Genomic DNA, 26,312 nt, shown 5'->3' with positions numbered 1-26,312 from the left:
TTGTAACTGTATTACTTAATCCACCTGTTGCTTTGGCCTTATTTAACAGCTGCTTGCACCACCTGCTGGTGAGCAACTGACAGCAGTTGGAGATTATGCCTCTGTGCTCTACTGCTATTCCTGCAGCTCCCGGATGTGAAAGGGCGAATTATCTGCCGAATTTTAACCACTGAATTTGTGGAAGCGAATTTGGAAAGTGAAATAAAATGGACCGAAATTTGCCTGTTGAATATTATACATCGTATTTTTAACCGATTTAATATTTTGGAAGTGAATTCTGGAACGTGAATATGAATTATTGATTTTTTAATTATGAAAAGGTGTGTGAAATATTTTTAATTGAAATATTCACAGCTTAAATGAACAACTATATAAAATTTCAAGACCTAACAATGCAAGCCCTGGAAATTCAAGGCATTAAAATGCAAGTACTGTTAATTCAATGCATTATTTTTCAGTTAGTGCTATTCAGCATGCTTTTTTGTTTCAAAGACATAAGTCATTATTTTGCTTCCATACATATTCCGTCCGCGTTAGGCATTCCGTTTTTATGACTGGATTCTACGAACCAGACTGTATTTCCGCATCCCGGAAATTATTAGGGCGGTATGTCTCAGAATAGTCAGTGCAATTTGGGAAAGATATCAGTTAAATCTGTATATGGATGTGTGTAAATATTCAAATGTAATCCCCTTTGTAATCGTTAAAAATTTCATAAGTAACTGTAATTTAATTACTCATTTTTTCTTAGTAACTGTAACTAATTACAGTTACATTAATTTTGTAATTAAATTACGTAACGCCGTTACATGTAACTAGTTACTCCCCAACACTGATTATAATACATAATTATGTCCCCACTGGATGCAACAAATGCCTTGTTTGTAATGGGGATGGCATGACAGTATTGTAAGGGGTGTAAGGGAAACAGGTCAATTTAGCTCAAAGGGAATCATTTAAGATTTTATTGCATAAATCTAAAACATATAAACTAATCTTACACATTAACACACACATTCATTCAATTTGCAAGGAGATAGAAAGTAAGGAAAGATTGAGTTTAAGAGAATGAAAATATGAAATCCCAAGTTTATAGCAATATGTGCATTTGCATAGAACTGAACAACCATCGATCACTTAATTAACCCTTGAACTGAGTTCATCAATGAGGTTAAAAGTTATATTAAATGCACCAGTTCATAATCTGCATTTACTTGCATTGCTTGTTTAGGGGGTTCCCTTAGTTGTCGTCCTTGCCCAAAAGGGGATTTCCCAAGGTTGCTGATTGGCTGGAAGTTCAGTAGTCATTGAAGTGATGTCTTGGGAAGCCAATGGTTGGGCGTTGGCTAAAGCTGCGTTCAGACTGCACGATTTTAGCCCAGTTTTTGGCTCGGTGACAGGTTTTGAGAAATTGCTGAGAAATGCCCAAAATCACAGGCAAATCGGTGCTCAAACACGCAGTGTGAATGAGCAAAGATGCGATCTGAGAGAATCGCAGACAAGTCGCCGATGCCCGTGAGATATTTGGCATGCTAAATATCTGGACCTGTCGGCGATTCAAAATCATGCTGTGTGAAAAGTGTTCTGACTGAAAACTACATAGGCGATGACCGACAGCCAATGAGAGAGCAAGATACAGAGCAGTGTGGAGTTCGGGGAGGAGTTGTATACCTCAATATCAGCAAGCATGATATAAGAACACACAATCCTTGTTCCTCGCGTCTCCCCAACCATTTCCTCCTCCATAATCTTCTTTTCTTTTTCTTGTTTTCGCTGCAAATCAGGCAGTTCTTACTGCAAGCTTCTTGCGGGCTACCATTTTTAATAATAATCCCAGTCTCACGTGAGAACTCCGGTCTTGCAGACGTGATATCGCGTTATTTCCTCGTCACATCTAGCGTGTGTTGGGTTGTGAAAAGTAGTTTGCATGCCAGACAGAGTTGTCGGCGATTCTTCCTATTGTAAAGTCATGCAGTGTGAACACAGCAGTGACTGAATGCTGGCCAATATAGTCATGCAGTGTGAAAAGAACAGTGACCCGTCTACTTTGAAAATCGTGCAGTCTGAACTCGGCTTAAAGATGCAGAGTTGTGGGCTGGTTAAAGTTTTAGATGGGCACTCGAGGTCAGACTCTGAGACACAGTGTTTGGCAAAACTTTACTCAGAATACTAAACTCTCAACAGAAAAGAAAAGAAACTAAAGTAAAAGAATATAAGTAAAGTTTGATGAGACTAGAGCCCCTTTCACACTGCACGTCGGACCCGGCATATTGCCGGAACATTGCCTGGTCGCCTTCTGTGTGAAAGCAACCACGTCCTGGGATTGATTCCAGCATTGAAGCCGGGTTGGGGACCTAGTAACATTGCCGGGTTCATCCCGGGACGAGCACTGTGTGAACAAAAGCCAGATCTAATGCCGGGTTGTAGTGATGACGCACGTTATCGCGCGACTCTTTTACCCGGTGTTTTGAAGGAAGATCAACGTTCGCGACGAAGAAATATGTGCAAACTGTAATCAAGCAGAGATCAGTTAGTTCCTCACTTTCCGCGCTGATGCCGAGATCGTTCGTTTGCTTCAGTGAAAGTATAACGTGCCTAACGTTTTCGACACGTACATTACACGTCACGCCCTGATGTCACGTGTCGTTACGGGATCTTTACGGGTTGTGTGTGAAAGCACACACATATCCCGGGTAATCACTGGCAGTGTCAAAGTGCAAAATCTAGCGACCCGGGAACAATTGCCGGAACACTTTACCCGTGTATTTGCCGGAAAGGCAGTTTGAAAGGGCTTAGGTGGCATTTCTTCTCATCGTGACTAAGTAGCAGAGGGCTTGCAGGCCGAAGCATGCTGGTATGGCATTCAAAGAATGCAAAAAGTAATGGCAAAAAGCATTGCTGAAAGTGATGACTAAAAGCTAAAGAGTTAAAAGGCAAGCATGACTAAAAGCAAAAGTAAAAAAAAAAATTGATGGTGTCCTGAGTATTTAAATTGGGCTGTCGGACACCTCCCAAATGGTGTCTTAACCAATTAGATATTGTCTTTGCTTCGGGGCATTGTATATTCCTCCTTTCCATTTATAAATCAAATGTTATCTTATCAATCATGTCATCTGAATTTTCCCCCCCTTGCAGAGTTTAATTTTGGACATGATTCCTATAACAAGAATATGATACATTTGACAAAGTATTGATTCAAACACAGACATCCTAAAGATGAATATGAACCCTTAAGCTATTCAGTAGCATGATATTCATCAGTCCATAATATACTTATACTTATACTTAAGTCTTTTTGAGTTCATTTTGGTGCATCTACATCTGTAAAAGCCTGCTTCTGTGCCATTCTTTAAACATAAAGACAATTTCATAAGGAATTTCAGTCTGGTTCTTTTCTCCTGGGGGGATTATTCCATAGAACTTGTGATTGTGTTTACTATCATGGAGCCTGTGGATGATCAACAATCTTGATTACTTACCCCAAATTTAACAATCTCCTTTCCAAATTGGATTTGTTAATAATTGTTCTTTTGTTCTAATGTTGAATGCTGTTCAAAGGTGCCTAGTTGGTGGACTTGCTTCAGAATAGTGGCGCTAAGATTTGATTTCTAACATCCTGTGTCTTGAGCCTTTCTGTGGAATTCGGCTCCGCATGTTTCAACAATGCTCCCAATCAAATCTTAAATTTGTCTGGTTCGCTCTGAAACCCTACAGGGGCATAACATTTCCGTCAAAAGCTAGAGGTATTTAGCCAATCACAGCGCACTGGAAAGCTGGCCAATCAGCATACACCTCGCTTTTCAGAAAAATCGGCATGTTTCAGAAAGGCGGGGCATAGAGGAGCAACAATAATTTTAGTTGAGTTTATCTCCTCGTCTCTTAACTTGTTCCTAAATGTTTTGTGTTTGTTTTCCTCACCCACATGATCCATTTCTCCATGTGACTTTTTACCTCATATTGTTTGAGTTCTATCTGATTCAGCAGTGTCTCGTTTATTTCTTCATTTGTTCCATTACTTAAGAACTGTGTTTTCCTGTGTCTATGGTGTGATGTCTTGTGTCATTCATGACTCCTGAGTTCCTACTGTATGTACCTGCCTTTTTTGTTTTATTACAGTCTTTTTGGTTATGTTTATCTCCTCACTCCCACAGAAGTGTGACACATGTACATTTTATGTATTATTTACATTTATTTATTTTATCCAAAGAGATAGATAGATAGATAGATAGATAGATAGATAGATAGATAGATAGATAGATAGATAGATAGATAGATAGATAGATAGATAGATAGATAGATAGGTAGGTGCATGTTAATAAAGCCTCACACTTTATTAATATTATGCTGGAAGCTAAATCTGATAGGTAGCACTTTTCACTATCGAATTATGCTACCATCTGTTTTGGGAATGGGAGGTAGCAAAGTCTGACACAGAAACCCGAAAGGGAATAAATACAAGATGGGTGGAAAATATATATTTCATTACTTTCTCTCTCAGTTATAAAATTGGGTAATTATACTGTATATTAATCATGGCCATTAGGGCACCGCTTTAATTTCGGACTGAAGTATACAAATATTAAATAACTTTTTCATAAACTTAAAAAAAAAAAATAATAAAAATGTGGGTGCGAAGGGGTTGAGACTAGGGGAATGGGGTTGAAGAGACAAATACAGCTTAACATATAAATAGTTGTTTTTTTTCACTCAAATTCACTGTAATTTTCTAGTCTTTTTTATAAACACTGAATTTCATTATGTGACCAAGAAAGACATCAGATATAAATTGCTAAATTGCTATACATTAGAAGATTATAAACTAACTGAATAGGTCAACAAAAAACAACATATAACTTGTGGCATTAAATATCTGGTCCACACCTCTTTCAAGATCTCCACATGGAGAAGTCTATGAAGCACACGGCAACTGGTTTTCCACCAACATACAACACCCCTGTACAGTGCATCTGGAAAGTATTCACAGCGCTTCACTTTTTATACATTTTGTTGCGTTACAACCTTGTTCTCAAATAGATTAATTTTTTTTCCACAAAATTCTAAAAACAATACCCCATAACGACAATTTGAAAAACGTTTGTTTGAAATCTTTGCTAATTTATATATATATTTAAAAAAAGAAAAGACCAAAAAAAAAATCACATGTACATAAGTATTCACAGCCTTTGCCATGACACTCAAAATTTAGCTCAGGTGCATTCTGTTACCACTGATCATCCTTGTGGTAAATTTGATTGGAAATGTTTTGGAAAGGCAAACACCTGTTTATATAAGGTCCCACAGGTAATAGTGCAAGTCAGAGCACAAATCAAGCCATGAAGCCCAAGGAATTGTCAGTAGACCTCCGAGACAGGATTGTGGCGAGGGCACAGATCTGGGGAAAGTTACAGAAAAAAATTCTGCAGCATTGAAGGTTCACAGAAGCATAGTCTGTTACCCTTAAAGGGTTAGTTCACCCAAATATTAAAATTATGTCATTAATGACTCACCCTCATGTCGTTCCAAACCCGTAAGACTCTTCTGAACAACATTGTGAGTATACACTGGCAAGTTACCACCTTCTTTTATAACTACAGTATAACATAATTAATATTGTGGTTGTCAAGCTTAACAACTTAACCCTGTCGCATCAAATAAAGATAGAAAATGATAAATTGTGAAAATGATCTTTATTTTAATTTCTTAATATCATGCTCCTGTTATTCACTACATTTAGGACAGGGGCCGTTTAAGTTTAAGATATTTTAGATTTAGTCCGAGAGCTCTCAGTCCCTCCATTGAAAATGTATGTACGGTCTACTGTCCATGTCCAGAAAGGTAATAAAAACATTATCAAAGTAGTCCATGTGACATCAGAGGGTCAGATTTTTTCCGGAAGAGAAGACAATGCTGAATAAAGTCGTAGTTTTTGCTATTTTTGGACCAAAATGTATTTCCGATGCATCAAAAAATTCTAACTGACCCTCTGATGTCACATGGACTACTTTGCTGATGTTTTTATTACCTTTCTGGACAGTAGACCGTACATACATTTTCAATGGCGGGACAGAAAGCTCTCTGACTAAATCTAAAATATTTTAAACTTAAACGGCCCCTGTCCTAAATGTAGTGAATAACAGGAGCATGATATTAAGAAATTAAAATAAAGATCATTTTCACAATTTATCATTTTCTATCTCTATTTGATGCAACAGGGTTGAGTTGTTAAGCTTGACAACCACAATATCACAATATTAATAATGTTATGGTTATAAAAGAAGGTGGTAACTTGCCAGTGTATACTCACAATGTTGTTCAGAAGAGTTATATGGTGTCACTTCCTATTAATGATGTCACATAAGGATCAGTTAATTATTTTTATGGGGGGGGAGAATGATTTGTGTAACAGGGTTGAGGGGTTACTGAGGTACGGAACTAAATGATATGATTTTATTGAATAATCATGAATTTACGGGAAAAAAAATTCTAATTTTATTATTCATATCCCAAGTACTTACAGTACTTACCACACATTTTACAAGATTAGATGTTTGTCAGTGGTGCTCAGGATCTGCAAATGTGGTAAGTGAAAATTGTATGTATGTACTGCAACATAACAGGCTAGCGCTAGCAATCGTCATTTGTTTTCCGTACCTTTCTGAATAAGTATTCACGCTTTGGGCACACCCCCTAACTACAAGGGCACAATCGAGGGGTGGGGAGGTGACGGTTGGGGGTATGGTAGGGTGTTTTGGCTTGTTCAGGTGGGCGATATGGCAGGATTATATATCATGATTTTTTTTCACGATTCTTTGTTATTTTGGTTTTTATATTTTGCAAGCTGTTTGAGCATTACAGCCAAACTAATTTCCCTATTATAAAGACAAAGCTTGTTAGGGTTGTCCCTTTAAGACCTGCACACATCTAATACACAGTCATGCATCTGTTTCTTTCAGTTGTTCGCTTTTATTTTAGACATAACCAACTGAGGCTACACATAAACCGTGTGTGTTTTGACAGTTAACACAACATATAACTTAGTTTAATCAGGCACAGTTTGAAAGGCTTTCGTTGTTGTGCGCGCGCTTTGAGTGTGCTCAGAAAAACTGCACGTCAGAACAAGAACAAGAAGTGTGCAGTGCCCCTTGAGAGTAACTCTACCGCTGAGTTAACACTAATGTTAATGTCATAGTATATTAATTCAGCAGTGCCAGAACTGATAGAATGTGCGCTGTATCACAATACAACGATATTTCTTCAAAAGCTGATCGTGGAGACATTTTTATCATCCACGATCAAAAATCTTCACATCGCACACCCCTAACCTCATCAGGAATTGCGATTATGAACTGAAAGTGCAAGCATGTTTTCAGCAAATAAAGCTTCATACAACATGTTCACCTCTCTCGAATTATGACAAAGCAGGTCAACCAATCAAAGCCATGCTTTTCTGTTATCCTGCACCATCACTGGCTGGAAAGCTATAAAAACCAGCACATGCAGTGGCTCAATTCAAAACTCAATATCAGTTGGAAGGTAATAGTTGAAGTGAAACTAATAGTTGAAACTAGCTTCATGGGGTGACTTTAACTAGTCACCACATCAATATGTCCTTTTTGTATTTTGAGTTTTTTTCTCCATTAAAGAAGGAAATTATCGAAATAAATACTGCATTCAAAGACATGCCTGTTTATAAAAGATGATCTTTCTATCTTTCACTGAGACTTGCATTACCAATGTTTTGCTGATTGGCCTTGTGGGATGCAGTCCAGACCTACTGTTGTGATGGAAGCAGACAAGGGAAGTCTCTGACCAAAAATTGACAGCTAATCTTACTAGATCCTGCATACACTGTAAAAAAAATCTTTTGTTGACTTAACTCATTATGTTTTGTTATCTTTTTGCATTGGTTTTTTTGAGTTAAACTAACTTGTTTGGAAAAGTGTACTTGACAAATTTGGAAAGGTTTACCTGACAAGTTATAAAGTAAAAATTTTTTTAGTTTAATTTAGTTAAGTAAACTTCGAATTTAGGTACAACCAGTAAGTTCAGCCAACTAAAGCGGTGTTTTCTAAACAACACCCAATAAGTTCAGCCAACTAAAGTTAAGTCATCTAAACTACACCCAGTAAGTTCAGCCAACTAAAGCGGTGTTTTCTAAACTACACCCAGTAAGTTCAGCCAACTAAAGCGGTGTTTTCTAAACTACACCCAATAAGTTCAGCCAACTAAAGTTAAGTCATCTAAACTACACCCAGTAAGTTCAGCCAACTAAAGCGGTGTTTTCTAAACAACACCCAATAAGTTCAGCCAACTAAAGTTAAGTCATCTAAACTACACCCAGTAAGTTCAGCCAACTAAAGTTAAGTCATCTAAACTACACCCAGTAAGTTCAGCCAACTAAAGCGGTGTTTTCTAAACTACACCCAGTAAGTTCAGCCAACTAAAGTTAAGTCATCTAAACTACACCCAGTAAGTTCAGCCAACTAAAGTTAAGTCATCTAAACTACACCCAGTAAGTTCAGCCAACTAAAGTGGTGTTATGAAACTTTAAAACCTGCAGAAGTACCAAATAATGAATTACTACTTGAACATTAATTAAAACTCCTTAAAACACTAACCTCATTGAAATGTGTTTTACACCTGTCTCAATGCACGTCCTGTGGATTAATCTGTTATATAACATTAAACAAGATCACCCCACAGCATTCAATATAGAAACATACTTTGTTCCAAAAGAAAATGTTTAAACATTGTTAAACGCACTATAGATCTATGAATTGGCTTAAATGCCATTTTAATATAAACTAAGTTATCAATTATTTATGCTCTCAAGCCTCAACAAATTCATCAATTAAACTAAACTCTTTAAAATGCCATTCCCACAACATATAGAAACATCCTGTTCACAACATTCCTTTCAAAAAGAAACTCTGAAAAGCATTAAGACATTAAAAGACGTATGAATTGGTTTCATACCACTTTAATCTCAACTTAGCTGATGCTTTAACAAATTCATCAATTAAACTTAATGGAAAAAAAAGTAAATAGCAATGGTTGCAGGCACTTCACCGCATTAGTTTGTTTTTAGTCCATGAACTTTTGCGGAGCACATTTCCCCATCAATGTTTATGAAGATCCACTGGATCACATCAAAGGTGTATCGCAGCTCTTTGGGATAGTTGATGTTTAAAGCGTAAAGCAGTCAACAATGTGACGAAGGCATTTGGAATGTCTTGGAGATACATAATGAAGATACATAATGAAAAAAGTAGGAATGAATGACCTACAGAAGCGGCCAATCACTTCTCTGCACTCCAGGTTTCGCCTCTGGCACAGGGAAATGTGGGTTAAGAGACTGTCATAACAAGATTGCCATGTGACCACATTCAGTTGCAACCTTTGACCTACAGTCTAAATAAAACTTTGGTAAAATTGATTTATTGTGTTTTATTTCTATTTCTAAAGCATACTTTTAAAGATACATTTTCGAATTTTTTTTTTTTTTTTAGATTAGATTCAACTATTGTCAATAAGCAGAGTACAAGTACACAGTTAATGAAATGCAGTTAGCATCTAACAAGAAGAGCAAGAATATAGTGTTTTATATACATATACTGTAGGTGCAGAGTAAGTGAAAGTGAAAGTGACATACAGCCAGGCGTGGTGATCCATACACAGAATTCGTTCTATGCAGTTATCCCATCCAAAGTGCACACACACAGCAGTGAACACACACACACACACACACTGTGAACACACACCCCGAGCAGTGGGCAACCATTTGTGCTGTGGCGCCTGGGGAGAAGTTTTTGAGAAGGGGTTTATCAAGCTAGGCGGTGCATTAGAAAAGGGGCTCATCTCCTGTTTCCAAAATGCATCACAAAGTGCTTGAAAAAGCTGTAAACTAATACCACATTGCACAAAGTGCAAACAATCTTACGCCTGTTTCACACATACTCCGTCTGCAGTGCGTATGCATTGCATATTTTTTTTACGCACCCATGTTAACGGATTCCAGTTGCGTTCCAGGAGCATTGCGTCTGCAGCAGTGCAGCGATCGTTTACGTACCGAGTAGCGAACTGCAAACGCGTCCTGTGTGAAAGCACATCGAGTCCATGCTGCACCACATACGTAACGCACACGGACTGCATACGCACTGCAGACGGAGTATGTGTGAAACAGGCATGAGCAGGGCCGTAGCTGGGGTCAGCGGGGACCCGGTGAAGGTTGTACCAGTGGACCCTGTTTGAAATTGTTTAATTTGTATGTTCATTTATTTTTATTTATTTGTGCTATTTACACAATGTTTAAGTTTTTTTCAAGTTTGTAGGTGTCAAGGTACAGAAACCAAATAATTAAATGTAAAATAGCACTGGATAGTCTTCAATGTAAAAATGAAATATACAATCAAACCTACATTTATTCAGACACCTTCAACATTTCTCACATTATTACAGTTTTGCTATATATATCAAAAATTATATCTGGTGTCTGAATAATATTTGGTTTGACTGTTAAAACTACAAAGTAATTCAGTCAAGAGCAGTGAGTGATTTTCATTTTCATTTTCTTGGATTAACATTACAGCAGCCAGTAGCTAAATTAGATGCAGTCCATTTACTAGATGATGAACGCATCCAAAATAATACACATCCCATTTTTTTCCCTCAACTGTTTAATTTCACTTAAGAAATAACTGACAGTTTTTTCGAGCATAATTTCCAAGGTGGTTATTTTGACATATTTTGTATGTAGGCTATTTGTCGGCACAAGAGCAAAAATAAGCAAATTCGATGTTCAAGTGTTTTGAGACGCCTCTGCGTGAGCCCTGAACACCAGAACACAGCGAGTACTGAATTGGGCTCTTTCACATCTATTTGTTTGTTCAAACTGCGATTTGTATTTGTTCGTTCAGGTGCAGGAGGGACTTCGAGGAGAACTTCGCAGAAGAGAGCTCGGTTCAGTGTCACTGTCCGTGATACGCGGCTCTCTCTCTCTCTGCACCGAACACAGCGCGTGAGTAACCAGCTATGGAAGGCCAAGAGGGTCAAATACACATGAATTTTAACGCGTCAACAACACGTTAAATACGTGTATTTCACGCGTAAACAACATGTATTTAACGCGTTATACATGTTGTTTACGCATGAAAAATCAGTGTGTATTTAACTTGTATTTCACGTGTTAAATACGTGTTAAATACGCGTTAAATACACGTGAAGTACGCCTTAAAAATCAGTTTGAATGGGTCAGTGTCATTGGCTGCTGAGGACTTGGGTCAAACCACTTCTGTGAGCTTAGAGGGGTGTACCATTCATAGACAGGCAACCACCATTTAACATGCTATAGATCAGCTTATTCAGCCTTATTATTTTGTCTTCTTTGTATAGCCTATAGAAAAAATATATTTAAATTGCAGTTTTATGAAATATTTATTTTTTACCACTCATGCCTTTTTGTAAATAAACATATTAGCGGACATTCTAGCTTTAATAGTGGTTGAACTTAAAGGCTTAGTAATTAAGCAACAAATCTTTTTTTATGGATGGTAACTGTAAAATTATTACTGAAATATTATTAGTAATTAGTTAGTTACTGCAAAATAAATATCATTAAAATAACTAAATTACTAGTTACTGCTCAACTCTGACTTTCAGTGAAAAAAAATAGTTTGAACATTCTCCTGCGGAGAAAAAACTGATAAAAATTTAAGAAAATTTTGAGTGCTCAAGAGACATTTTTCATATCCATCTTATTTGGTATTCAGTATCTCAGGACATAAATAAGGTAAGTTAAGATGTATATGTTTAAAATTTTGTGGTGATAGTATAAAGTTTATAAAAGTTACAGTATTTTGTAATGAAACAGGACTTTTTGTTTAGCTCTTGACTCGCCCAGGTATACTATTTAAATTAATTGGGGCTTGGTATCTGCTGGTCTTGCTGTTTGGTGGTCAGGCAAACTTTCTCACGCTCTCCAGTCCAAGGCTTGATGTTGTGTTTTTGTATCTTTATATTTTTTATGTTTTACCTTAATGAAGTTATGTCTGTTTTCTGATTAAAATACATATTTGTGCAAATTTGATTATGTTGTATGGACTCTCCATTCATGTTGCTACTCCTTGAGCCAACTATTCTGTCAAATGTTTAATAGAGCTCTCCAACTGATTCATGGGTTTAGGTATTATTTACATATGAAAGATCGTAATGGATTGTTTTGATTTTGGACTCATTTCAATCTTGAGAATCTGCTGTAAACAATGATATGCCGTTTTTCACAATCAGAGCACGTTTCATGAAGTTATAAAGGTAAAACAATGAGAATATTGCAGCATGTGCGCATTTGGAGTTTTTTTTGTTGTTATAATTCGATGACGAATATCTTAAAATCTAAATGACAGATTATTGTATAATTGGGCTCATTTTAATCTAAAGAAATTTACATTTTCCATGAACTATGTATGTTTCATGAAGTTATGAATGGAAATGTAACCTATGTTTTTTCTCAATTGAATGATTTCATATGTGTGATAATATCGTAATTAATATATTTAGATCAAGCGAACAAATTACAATGAATGTGAGCTCTTTTTAATCTGGAGAATTTTCTGCAAAAAATGACGTATGATTTTGCATGATCTATGAATGTTTCATGAAGTTATTAATAAAAGCGCAAAGTGAAACTAAAGTTATTTGTCGTGCTGTGCTTGTTGGGTTTTATGTGTAATAGCAATATGAGCAATATATTTGGATCTCATCCATGGATTACAGTATCTCTGGGCTCATTTTAATTGGGGTAATTTTCTGAAAATAATGATCTATGCATGACTCCTGAAGCTATGAATGAAAACGAAACGTGAAGTATCGAGCTGTTTTTCTTTGCAGCCTCAGTGCGCCAGTCTGCTTTCATGTGTCACAGCTCTATGAACGAAATCTTTCGATCTGATCAAAGGATCTATGCATATTTGGTGAAGTTAAGAGGTAAAGCGGCACGGGACTGAAACCTCTGATTTTTTTTTTTTTGCTAAGATACATTACCTAATTTTTTTTCTATGTGTTATAGCTTTATGAAATGTATATTTAGATCAAAATGATGTTTTATGGTGAGTTTCGACAGTTTTTAATCTGCAAATAGTAACGTGTCTTTTTTATGATATAGCCTATGCTTTTTTCATGAAGTTATGCGTGAAAAGCCTACATGACAGCTACCATAGATTTTTGGCTAAACTACATGCTCTCTGTGCAGTTTTATGTGCGTTATAAATTTATGAGGAAAATCTTTAGATATAAATGACAGATTTGACATACAGTCGTGGCCAAAAGTTTTGAGAATTACATAAATATTGGAAATTGGAAAAGTTGCTGCTTAAGTTTTTATAATAGCAATTTGCATATACTCCAGAATGTTATGAAGAGTGATCAGATGAATTGCATAGTCTTTCTTTGCCATGAAAATTAACTTAATCCCAAAGAAACCTTTCCACTGCATTTCATTGCTGTCATTAAAGGACCTGCTGAGATCATTTCAGTAATCGTCTTGTTAACTCAGGTGAGAATGTTGACGAGCACAAGGCTGGAGATCATTATGTCAGGCTGATTGGGTTAGAATGGCAGACTTGACATGTTAAAAGGAGGGTGATGCTTGAAATCATTGTTCTTCCATTGTTAACCATGGTGACCTGCAAAGAAACGCGTGCAGCCATCATTGGGTTGCATAAAAATGGCTTCACAGGCAAGGATATTGTGGCTACTAAGATTGCACCTAAATCAACAATTTATAGGATCATCAAGGAACTTCAAGGAAAGAGGTTCAATTCTTGTAAAGAAGGCTTCAGGGCATCCAAGAAAGTCGAGCAAGCGCCAGGATCGTCTCCTAAAGAGGAGTCAGCTGCGGGATCGGAGTGCCACCAGTGCAGAGCTTTCTCAGGAATGGCAGCAGTCAGGTGTGAGCGCATCTGCACGCACAGTGAGGACAAGACTTCTGGAAGATGGCCTGGTGTCAAGAAGGGCAGCAAAGAAGCCACTTCTCTCCAAAAAAAACATCAGGGACAGATTGATCTTCTGCAGAAAGTATAGTGAATGGACTGCTGAGGACTGGGGCAAAGTCATATTCTCCGATGAAGCCCCTTTCCGATTGTTTGGGGCATCTGGAAAAAGGCTTGTCCGGAGAAGGTGAGCGCTACCATCAGTCCTGTGTCATGCCAACAGTAAAGCATCCTGACACCATTCATGTGTGGGTTTGCTTCTCATCCAAGGGAGTGGGCTCACTCACAATTCTGCCCAAAAACACAGCCATGAATAAAGAATGGTACCAAAACACCCTCCAACAGCAACTTCTTCCAACAACAGTTTGGTGAAGAACAATGCATTTTCCAGCACGATGGAGCACCGTGCCATAAGGCAAAAGTGATAACTAAGTGGCTCGGGGACCAGAATGTTGAAATTTTGGGTCCATGGCCTGGAAACTCCCCAGATCTTAATCCCATTGAGAACTTGTGGTCAATCCTCAAGAGGCGGGTGGGCAAACAAAACCCCACTAATTCTGACAAACTCCAAGAAGTGATTATGAAAGAATGGGTTGCTATCAGTCAGGATTTGGCCCAGAAGTTGATTGAGAGCATGCCCAGTTGAATTGCAGAGGTCCTGAAAAAGAAGGGCCAACACTGCAAATACTGACTCTTTGCATAAATGTCATGTAATTGTCGATAAAAGCCTTTGAAACGTATGTTTCAAAAAGTGCTTGTAATTATATTTCAGTACATCACAGAAACAACTGAAACAAAGATCTAAAAGCAGTTTAGCAGCAAACGTTTTGAAAACTAATATTTATGTAATTCTCAAAACTTTTGGCCACGACTGTATATATATATACACGTTTTCACTGAGTTTCGGTTCATTTTGTACTCCTATTAAAGACAACATGGCAGAACGAGCAACTGTTTTGTTGATATTGTGTGTGCAGTTACGAATAATGTATTACTCTTACCTTTATGAGCAAAAATGATGGCATATCCACGGAAAAAAATGCAAGTGATCACGCTGGCGTCTCCCTGTCCTGAAGCATCTCCGCACAAACTATTGGATATAGCTTACATTTATCTGGGTCTAACATTTAAACATTGTCATATGCTTCAATTGTTTTATATCTATAGATTTTATTTTAGGCAAGTCGTGATGATTTGAGAAGGCTAAATTGATCAAACATAGGCTCACTGTCTGCCGCTGGCAGCTTGGTTGTTACTTAAAGAAACCTAAAACTTATATTTAACAAACAAAAAATGCTCCAAACGCTTTTCTAAATTAACTTAATAAAAAAAAATGAAACAAAATATAATCACTTTGCTATTACATACAAAACTGAACTATTTTAATAGCTGATCCAATAAGTATAAGCTGTTTAGGGACTGTTCACCTGTTCAAATCAGACAGGTTTGTCCCATTTTTTCAGACACAGTGAAGATCTGATAAGAATCAGTGTAAAGGGCCAAGTCTGGAAGATTTTGATGCTGTAGAGAGTGTGGCCAGCTGGTTAAGCCAAGGCTAAAGATCAAGAAGGACAAACTACAGGAGTTGGCCATCTGAGGGGCATGTGACTGCAGTGGAGGATAGTCCATAAGACATTGAGCCATGATATGTTCAGTTTGAAGCCCTTAAAACCCTTAATTTAGATTTTCTTTTTATTTCATGAGATGTTTTAAGTTTAAATTTCACCTCAGTGTAACACTTTAAGCACCAAAACTTTTTCAGTAAGTTACCTTTCTTGTAGAATTGTGCTTCAAATAAAGAACATTATGTTGACCAGATTGTTAGTTAATCATGTAGGCTACAAGTCAATATTTTAATAGTTTATATGGACAGCGGTTTAAAAAAAGTGGACTTGTAAGAAAAAACTTAGGCGCACTAGTGTAACAAGTGCAAAAAATTAGCCTACAGCCCTGTTGTTTTATTCTACTTGAGTATCCGAGTTGTGTGATATTTTTATTAATATTAGTGTACATGGCAAAATTATTATTATTATTTTTTCTCAGCAAATAACTTGCCACTATTTTGGAGTTGTTCAACATGCTAAATGCATTGTAATGCTCAGACTCTAAGCTTTCAAATGATATCTATTTTTTCTTGATTTTAATTCAGCAGTTTGAAAAATATTAGTAATATTGATGCGATGTGGGGGTTGCCGGGGGTTCACGGTGGTATGGTGGTAGCAGTAGAATACTTCTGTTGTCCTGACCCTACACTCTAAAAAAGGCTGGGTTGTTTTTCAACCCAAATGCTGGGTTGAGGCCGCTGGATAGGATTTTGGAATGTTTTAACCCAAGTTTGGGTTGAAAATTGTTCTCCGTTTTAACCCAGGGGGGCTGGGTTGAGAACGCGGACGTGAAGGAGAGCACGCACGTCACGTCAAGATCATACGTCTCCAGTGCGAGCGGCCCCCTTTTTTTTCATCGTGAAAGAAGTGAGAAGTGAGTGAAAGACTATGGTAAGTAAATATTTAAAATGTAAAGTTATAGTTTATTGTTTACATGGTTGTATGAAAGGCGGAAGGTTTTATGAAAGGGGGAAACAAAGAAGCTTAACGTTATATTACAAAAAAAAAATATAAAAACGGATGGTTTTTGCCTCAGACACGGAGGTCTTAACGGCATCATTTAACGTTACTGAACGGAAGAGGTAATTTTAATATAACGCCAGTGAATGTATGTTGTCATATTTACATAAGATTTTACATTATCTGTACTTTTTGAGGCGTTAATAGACGGTTATGGTCACGGTTACACTCATGTTAATTTGTCTTTTTTTTCGCAGTTAAACTGAATGTATGTTTGTCTCCTAAAGGAAACGGCATTGTGTAGTAAAGACTAGCATAATTATTTTGAGGCTGTTGAAGTGGTAGCTGTTAAAAGTATGTTTTACATGTAATATTTCAATATTACAAACAATATTATGTGCCCTCACACTAGTGCTGCCATTATAGCATTCTGGAGCGCTGTGGTGGACCGAGACATTAAACAACCTCACAAAGTGTTGAAACTTTAACACATATTATTTACCTATCCTTACGGATGTGAATACACCTCTACCTGAAAATGGATAGTTTAATTAAATGTTTTATTTTTTCAAATGTGTTTCTCTTTTTAGGCCACTGATGAAGAACAGGCGGTGACTGGATGAATGCTGGTCAAAGAAGAGAACGTCCTTTCCTCTAAACTGATGCAGCGGTGGTTTTAAAGGAGGATGCTGCCCTGGATGATGTAGAAGATGTCACATGCTGTGCTGATGGGGCTTCTTCATGACTACATCAATTATGCTAAAGAGATCATGAAAATTGACCATGATGCTTGATCTGTATTCATGGACTATGAAACAAACTGTAAGTGTATAATTTGTAAAAACAATGTTAAATGCTTTTTCTGTGTTTAGTAGAAGAGTTTACACTCTGCCATTCATACACATGCTCACATTCTTCCACACACACACACACACACACACACACACACACACACACGTCTGTTAAATGTTATAATATCAGAGTTAATGTTGTGATTTATTTGTGTACTGTCATGCCAGAATAGTTGGTAAAGAACCTAACTAATTGTAAATGTATTGTATAATAGTGTTTTCGTATATTTTTATACAATATATAAAATACAAAGTCCAATTTGATCTTAAGTTTTATTCAACGAATGTTCAATGCTTTATGAACTGTAGCTGTTAATGACATCCTTTTCTGCATTTCTTCTTACATGTTACTTTTTGACTTTACTTTTGTTTTTAATAAATATTTTCCTTTTGATAATTATTATTTGTGTGTAAAAGTGATATTTAAAATGAACATTATTTTTTTAGGTTTAATGCCTAGCTCAATTTGGGTTCATTTTAACGTAGCATGCATTGTTTCCCACATCCTTACACTCAATTGGTGGCGAAACTCTGCGAGTTAATTTTCTGCCAGCAGGAGGCGCTAAGCGGGAGAGGTAGGTTTCTCCGGTAACGGCTGCAAAGCGGCACTGAGCTCACAAACGCTGCCTCATCAAACATTACATGCGAAATGAATTTGAACATTTTCTAAATATAGTAGTTTTCCTTCTGAAATACAGTGATAAAAACACCCGCTCTGGTTTTTGAAACCCTGCAATGTAGTCATTTTAAACCATAAAAAAAGCAACCCAGCAGGTTGGGTTAAACATGATAACCCAACTGGTTGGGTTAAAATAACCCAGCGTTGGGTTCGTCCCTTTTTTAGGGACATTTAAGTCTTAAATGCTTATGTCTTATAACATCACCTGTGTCAGAAATATCAGAAAAATGGCTGGATGTCTAAGTGGTGCCCACAGAATAACATAGGTTTCATAGACAATTGGACGAGCTTTTGGGGCAGACCTGACCTGTTTAAAAGAGATGGTCTTCATCCCTCCTGGGGTGGCGCCACTCTTCTCTCTAGAAATATGGCAAATAGTCTTAGTGTTTATACTTGACTAACTGGGGCCCAGGTCAGGAAGCAGACAGACTGGCTAAACCGACCGTCTGCTAGCTGCCTCCCGTCACAGAGGTCAGTTAATTCTCAGCACATAGAGACTTTTTCACCTAGATATCACACTATAGAGACTGTGTCTGTTCCCCGAACTAGAAAATACAAAAAACGTCCAAACCAAGTTAAGATTAACAATTTAATTGAGGTTCAACAAATAAAAAACAGAAGCAATATGGATAAACAAATGATAAAGCTTGGCTTATTGAATATCAGATCCCTTTCTACGAAAACACTTTTTGTACATAATATGATCACTGATCATAATATAGATGTACTCTGTTTGACAGAAACCTGGCTAAAACCTGATGATTACATTATTTTAAATGAGTCCACCCCCCAAGATTACTGTTATAAACATGAGCCACGTCTAAAAGGCAAAGGTGGAGGTGTTGCTTCAATTTATAACAACGTTTTCAGGATTTCTCAGAGGGCAGGCTACAAGTATAACTCGTTTGAAGTAATGGTACTTCATATAACAATATCCAAAGAAACAAATGTTAATGATAAATCCCCTGTTATGTTTGTACTGGCTACTGTATACAGGCCACCAGGGCACCATACAGACTTTATTAAAGAGTTTGGTGATTTTACATCCGAGTTAGTTCTGGCTGCAGATAAAGTTTTAATAGTTGGTGATTTTAATATCCATGTTGATAATGAAAACGATGCATTGGGATCAGCATTTATAGACATTCTGAACTCTATTGGTGTTAGACAACACGTTTCAGGACCTACTCATTGTCGAAATCATACTCTAGATTTAATACTGTCACATGGAATTGATGTTGATGGTGTTGAAATTATTCAGCCAAGTGATGATATCTCAGATCATTATTTAGTTCTTTGCAAAATTCATATAGCCAAAATTGTAAATTCTACTTCTTGTTACAAGTATGGAAGAACTATCACTTCTAACACAAAAGACTGCTTTTTAAGTTATCTTCCTGATGTATCCAAATTCCTTAGCATATCCAAAACCTCAGAACAACTTGATGATGTAACAGAAACTATGGACTCTCTCTTTTCTAGCACTTTAAATAAAGTTGCTCCTTTACGCTTAAGGAAGGTTAAGGAAAACAGTTTGACACCATGGTATAATGAGCATACTCGCACCCTAAAGAGAGCAGCCCGAAAAATGGAGCGCAGCTGGAGGAAAACAAAACTAGATGTATTTCATATTGCTTGGCGGGAAAGTAACATATCCTACAGAAAAGCATTAAAAACTGCTAGATCCGATTACTTTTCTTCTCTTTTAGAAGAAAACAAACATAACCCCAGGTATTTATTCAATACAGTGGCTAAATTAACGAAAAATAAAGCCTCAACAAGTGTTGACATTTCCCAACACCACAGCAGTAATGACTTTATGAACTACTTTACTTCTAAAATCGATACTATTAGAGATAAAATTGCAACCATTCAGCCGTCAGCTACAGTATCACATCAGACAGTGCACTATAGACCCCCTGAGGAACAGTTCCACTCATTCTCTACCATAGGAGAGGAAGAATTGTATAAACTTGTTAAATCATCTAAACCAACAACATGTATGTTAGACCCTATACCATCTAAGCTCCTGAAAGAGGTGCTTCCAGAAGTCATAGATCCTCTTCTGACTATTATTAATTCCTCATTGTCATTAGGACATGTCCCCAAAACCTTCAAACTGGCTGTTATTAAGCCTCTCATCAAAAAACCACAACTTGACCCCAAAGAACTAGTTAATTATAGACCAATCTCGAATCTCCCTTTTCTGTCCAAGATACTAGAAAAGGTGGTATCCACACAATTATATTCCTTCTTAGAGAAAAATGGTATATGTGAGGATTTCCAGTCAGGATTTAGACCGTATCATAGTACTGAGACTGCTCTTCTTAGAGTTACAAATGATCTGCTCTTATCATCTGATCGTGGGTGTATATCTCTATTAGTTTTATTGGATCTTAGTGCTGCGTTTGACACAATTGACCACAACATTCTTTTGCATAGACTTGAATACTTTGTTGGAATCAGTGGAAGTGCATTAGCATGGTTTAAATCGTACTTATATGACCGCCATCAGTTCGTAGCAGTGAATGAAGATGTATCCTATCGATCACAAGTGCAGTATGGAGTACCTCAAGGCTCAGTACTAGGGCCGCTACTCTTCCCGCTTTATATGTTACCCTTGGGAGATATCATCAGGAAACATGGTGTTAGCTTTCACTGTTATGGTGATGATACTCAGCTCTATATTTCTTCGCAGCCCGGTGAAACACACCAATTTGAAAAACTAATGGATTGCATAGTCGATATAAAAAACTGGATGACGAGTAATTTCTTACTGCTAAATTCTGAAAAAACAGAGGTGTTAATTATAGGACCTAAAAACTCTGCTTGTAATAACCTAGAACACTGTCTAAGACTTGATGGTTGCTCTGTCAATTCTTCATCATCAGTTAGGAACCTAGGTGTGCTACTTGATCGCAATCTTTCCTTAGAAAGCCACGTTTCTAGCATTTGTAAAACTGCATTTTTCCATCTCAAAAATATATCTAAATTACGGCCTATGCTCTCAATGTCAAATGCAGAAATGTTAATCCATGCATTTATGACCTCAAGGTTAGATTATTGTAATGCTTTATTGGGTGGTTGTTCTGCACGCTTAGTAAACAAACTACAGCTAGTCCAAAATGCAGCAGCAAGAGTTCTTACTAGAACCAGGAAGTATGACCATATTAGCCCGGTCCTGTCAACACTGCACTGGCTCCCTATCAAGCATCGCATAGATTTTAAAATATTGCTTATTACTTATAAAGCCCTGAATGGTTTAGCACCTCAGTATTTGAATGAGCTCTTTTTACATTATAATCCTCTACGTCCGCTACGTTCTCAAAACTCAGGCAATTTGATAATACCTAGAATATCAAAATCAACTGCAGGCGGCAGATCCCTTTCCTATTTGGCGCCCAAACTCTGGAATAACCTACCTAACATTGTTCGGGAGGCAGACACACTCTTGCAGTTTAAATCTAGATTAAAGACCCATCTCTTTAACCTGGCATACACATAACATACTAATATGCTTTTATTATCCAAATCCGTTAAAGGATTTTTAGGCTGCATTAATTAGGTAAACCGGAACTGGAAACACTTCCCATAACAACCTATGTACTTGCTACATCATTAGAAGAATGGCATCTACGCTAATATTTGTCTGTTTCTCTCTTGTTCCGAGGTCACCGTGGCCACCAGATCCAGTCTGTGTCCAGATCAGAGGGTCACTGCAGTCACCCGGATCCAGTACGTATCCAGACCAGATGGTGGATCAGCACCTAGAAAGGACCTCTACATCCCTGAAAGACAGCGGAGACCAGGACAACTAGAGCCCCAGATACAGATCCCCTGTAAAGACCTTGTCTCAGAGGAGCACCAGGACAAGACCACAGGAAACAGATGATTCTTCTGCACAATCTGACTTTGCTGCAGTCTGGAATTGAACTACTGGTTTCGTCTGGTCAGAGGAGAACTGGCCCCCCAACTGAGCCTGGTTTCTCCCAAGGTTTTTTTCTCCATTCTGTCACCGATGGAGTTTCGGTTCCTTGCCGCTGTTGCCTCTGGCTTGCTTAGTTGGGGACACTTCATCTACAGCGATATCGTTGACTTGATTGCAAATAAATGCACAGACACTATACTATTTAACTGAACAGAGATGACATAACTGAATCCAATGATGAACTGCCTTTAACTCTCATTTTTTGCATTATTGACACTGTTTTCCTAATGAATGTTGTTCAGTTGCTTTGACGCAATGTATTTTGTTTAAAGCGCTATATAAATAAAGGTGACATTGACATTGACATTGTGTACCTAATCACTGATTGTCTGATGAGTGCATAATCACTGAACAAAAAGTGCAGAATTGCTGAACAAAAAGAGGTTTCAATAAGTTAGCTGTAAATGTAAGCACAATAAAAGCTGTTGATTACTAAGATGATTGTTTTCTAAAGACAGATATTGATTTCAATGGTTTGTATCTTAAACCTGAATTGATTGCTTACCTCCATTGTAACTATTTCCCCACACTAATGTTAATGCTTAATGCTAACTTAAGTCTTATACTATCACCAAAACATTTGAAACAGATACACTTTAAATTACCTTATTTATGTACTGAGATATTGAATATCAAATAAGACGGATATAAATAATTTCTCTTGAGCCCTAAATTTTTTCTTACATTTTTATCACTTATTTCTCAGCAGGAGATTGTCCAAATATATATATATTTTTTACTGAAAGTCAGAGTTGAGCAGTAAGTAGTTACTAGTAATTTAGGTATTTTAATAATATTACTTTTGCAGTAACTAGTAGTGTAACTAATTACTAATTATATTTCAGTAATAATTTTACAGTTACCATCCATACAACAGATTTGTTGCTTTACTTCTAACCCTTTAAGAGTGACCACTATTAAAGCTAGAATGTCCACTAATGTGTTTATTTACAAAAAGGCATGAGTGGTAAAAAATAAGATTTTCATAAAACTGAAACTTAAATATATTATTTCTATAGGCTATACAAAAAAAGAAAAGAAAAAAAGACAAAATAATAAGGCTGAATAAGCTGATCTATAGCATGTTAAATGGTGGTTGCCTGTCTATGAATGGTACACCCCTCTAAGCTCACAGAAGTGGTTTGACCCAAGTCCTCAGCAGCCAATGACACTGACCCATTCAAACTGATTTTTAACAAGTACTTCACGTGTATTTCACGTGTATTTAACGCGTATTTAACACGTGAAATACACGTTAAATACGCGCTGATTTTTCACGCGTAAACAACACGTATTTAACGCGTTAAATACGTGTTGTTTACGCGTGAAATACACGTATTTAATGTGTTGTTGACGCGTTAAAATTCACGTGTATTTGACCCTCTTGGCCTTCCATAACCAGCTACTCTGTTCAGCTTTTCCGCGTCTTGTGTTTGGATGCTTTAATGTTTAACTCGACAAGCGGTAAGGCTTAAAAACACGTGAAAAAGATAAGCTTTCATGACGATGTGCAGCAGTGGCCCGTCAACTGTCCTGAGCATCTTTTTAGGCTGGCCTCAGCCAGTCGGTTATATAAAATATGAAGGTGAAAGTCATCATAGCTTGCTTAGTAGGAGACCCAGCTCCCAACCCAACTTTGAGAATAGATTAACGGCGATATTTTTTTTATCGCCTGATAAGAGTCTCACGTTAACGCAGCATGTTAACGGCCCACCACTAATATATATATATATATATATATATATATATATATATATATATATATATATATATATATATAATTATTATTATTATTATTTTTTTACTTGTGATTTTAGTTAATAATTCTGATTTAAATTACAATATTTGTTGACCAAACCTGTGATTTGATATTTTACATTTTGTTTTGTTCATACAACATGCATTGTTTTATAGTGTAAATTTGACTGAAAAGGCTGTTTAAGCGTAATGATGTATTCCATTGTGACAGCCTCAAACTGATAAATCTAACTTTAATCTTATATGTTTTAAAATAACATACTGTTCAATGTCTATAATAAGTCACTCAAATATGTAGCGATGTATTAAGAGTCTATATCAGATGACCTGCCAGTGCAGAGAACTGAGTGTGGAGAAGAAAGTTGGTTTCCAATTTATAAGAAACTAGTGTCTTACATTCACATCACCACCACCATGCAAACCTCCTTCCATCATTCAGAAAACACACAGACATTATTACGGGTGCCTCACAAGCAGAACAAGAGCAGCAGACTTGAAACAGGACCACACATCTTCATCTTATTTATGAAATTAATGTTATTATTGATATGGAGAGAAATTGATTTTAGGATCTTCAATCTAACACTGACAAGCTTTCATATTTAATGCCACTGTGCTATCAGTGAAGCTTCTAATGGCCTTATAATAACTAAAAGGCTGAAAAGTAAATAATAATAATAATATAAGTTTAAAAATCATCATTCATCTAAACTGGCTTACAGATGAGCAGAGTGTGGTGTAGTGGGAGGTGCAGAAAGAGTCAATTGGGTTTTCTAATAACTTTAATATCTTGCATTTTTGCATATATGCATTGTCAGGTGATTCATATCTCACTTAATCATTACTGCCATAAACATTATTTTTTAAATAAAATACAATTTGTTGAGTAATAAATTAATTAATGGCTAATTTATTAGGTCATTTTTAGCTGTTGGTTACAGAGAACGTTCTTAGAACGTAATTCTTCCCTGAGATCAAGCAAAAGGGAACAATGTGCCAACATTGGGCGAACGTTCTGTGTTTGCGTTCAGGGCTGCAGGGCCACCGTGGCACGAGGCGAGGGTTTACTTCGTCTAATAGAATCCCAATTGTAGTCATGTTACACGGCGCATGACTCATGGGTGTGTACTATGTAATTGTAATATAACAAATGAACATATAACTCATAACATTTTTCACGTTACACCGTCGCACAAAAACAGCTACAAAAGCAGAATTATAGCCTATTTGTGATGCAAATTCCGGCTCCGAGCAAATAGCCTAGATTCTTTCGAACAGTTCGTAAAAAAAAAAGAAAAAGAAAAAAAAAAGACAGTGTGTCCTCAAATATCTGAGCATGCTGGAAATTGCATTGACGCTGTTCAGAGGAATAAACGGTTACATAGTCTCTATTCTACTGCCGTTACTTACACTCTTACTGAAGCTTTTTGAGGATCAAACATCAGAACGCTAATGACTGGATAATTTGCTGTAGGTTTCGTGACATAAGACACTAAAACCACCGCTAGTCGATATATCAAAAATGCTGTAAAACGCTATAATATTTATAACATTTTTAGGATGTGTGCCATGTCACCTGTTTGTGTTTATATGAGCATCCTGGAAACAGGTGGAGGAAATACTCAGTCCAGACTCAATTGTGAGTCGTTGTCTTCTGCACTGCACTTCATGTCTGAGCATTTAGTCCTGTACAATAACCAGACCTCCAGAGACAGACTCATCAGCAGCCATATGCTCGCTGTGGTTTGAGATACTGTCTGCGCTGCCTTACTGTATCACTTTACACCGTTTTATTAATATCACATGTTGTTGTTTATTCATCACCGTCTCAAATTAGAAGTGACATGATAGCTACTCACGATCTCATGCTACTGAGGATCAGACGACTCCTCCATTTCCGACAGATCTTGTCATTTCGTTTCATGTTCGCGTTTATTGTCTCACCCAGCGTAATTCCATGGAAAAAGTTTAAACTGTAGATATTATAAAATGTTGAGCTCACGGATTAAGCTGCTATCACCCAATAAGAATCCGCCCCCCATGGCGTTATGCTGCTGGACCAATAGTGTCAGTAGTCAGGGCCGGATTGACGCATAGTCATTCTAGGCACGCGCCTACGGTCCTCGTCCAGCGGGAGCGAAACACAATGAAAAGATAGGATATATATATATATATATATATATATATATATATATATATATATATATATATATATATATATACACTATGGGCTATCTAAAAAACCAAAACACCGGAAGAGATTTAGCAAATAAATAGGCTATAGCTATATAAAAAAATGAAAAATAAAAAATAGGATAAAAATTAAAAACTATTTTCGTGTTTTCCACCTTTTTTAAGTACAGAAATCACACTTTCTCCCGTTCTCTCTCACAGACGCACACACAGTAGCCTACAGACACGCACTTGCGCACACACACGCGCACAGAAACTTGTCATCAGCGCTGCCCATAGACAGTAAAAGAAATG

The 26,312-nt window shown here is 37.0% G+C and overlaps 1 protein-coding gene across 2 annotated transcripts in view; it reads right to left on the bottom strand.

The window, feature by feature from the left end:
* Positions 1-25,905, bottom strand: part of LOC132129608 (solute carrier organic anion transporter family member 4A1-like) — a 55,115-nt gene extending 29,210 nt beyond the window's left edge. For both annotated transcript variants that reach the window (XM_059541249.1, XM_059541248.1), the window contains exon 1: positions 25,685-25,905. The gene's annotated coding sequence lies outside the window, so the exon portion shown is untranslated. The remainder of the gene's footprint in view (positions 1-25,684) is intronic.
* Positions 25,906-26,312: the final 407 nt, after the last annotated feature.

The sequence above is a fragment of the Carassius carassius genome, chromosome 46 (genome assembly GCF_963082965.1).
Source record: "Carassius carassius chromosome 46, fCarCar2.1, whole genome shotgun sequence".
In the NCBI taxonomy this organism is placed as follows: domain Eukaryota; kingdom Metazoa; phylum Chordata; class Actinopteri; order Cypriniformes; family Cyprinidae; genus Carassius; species Carassius carassius.
Note: the sequence above shows the minus strand (reverse complement) of the source record. Positions and strands in the feature narration are given on the sequence as shown.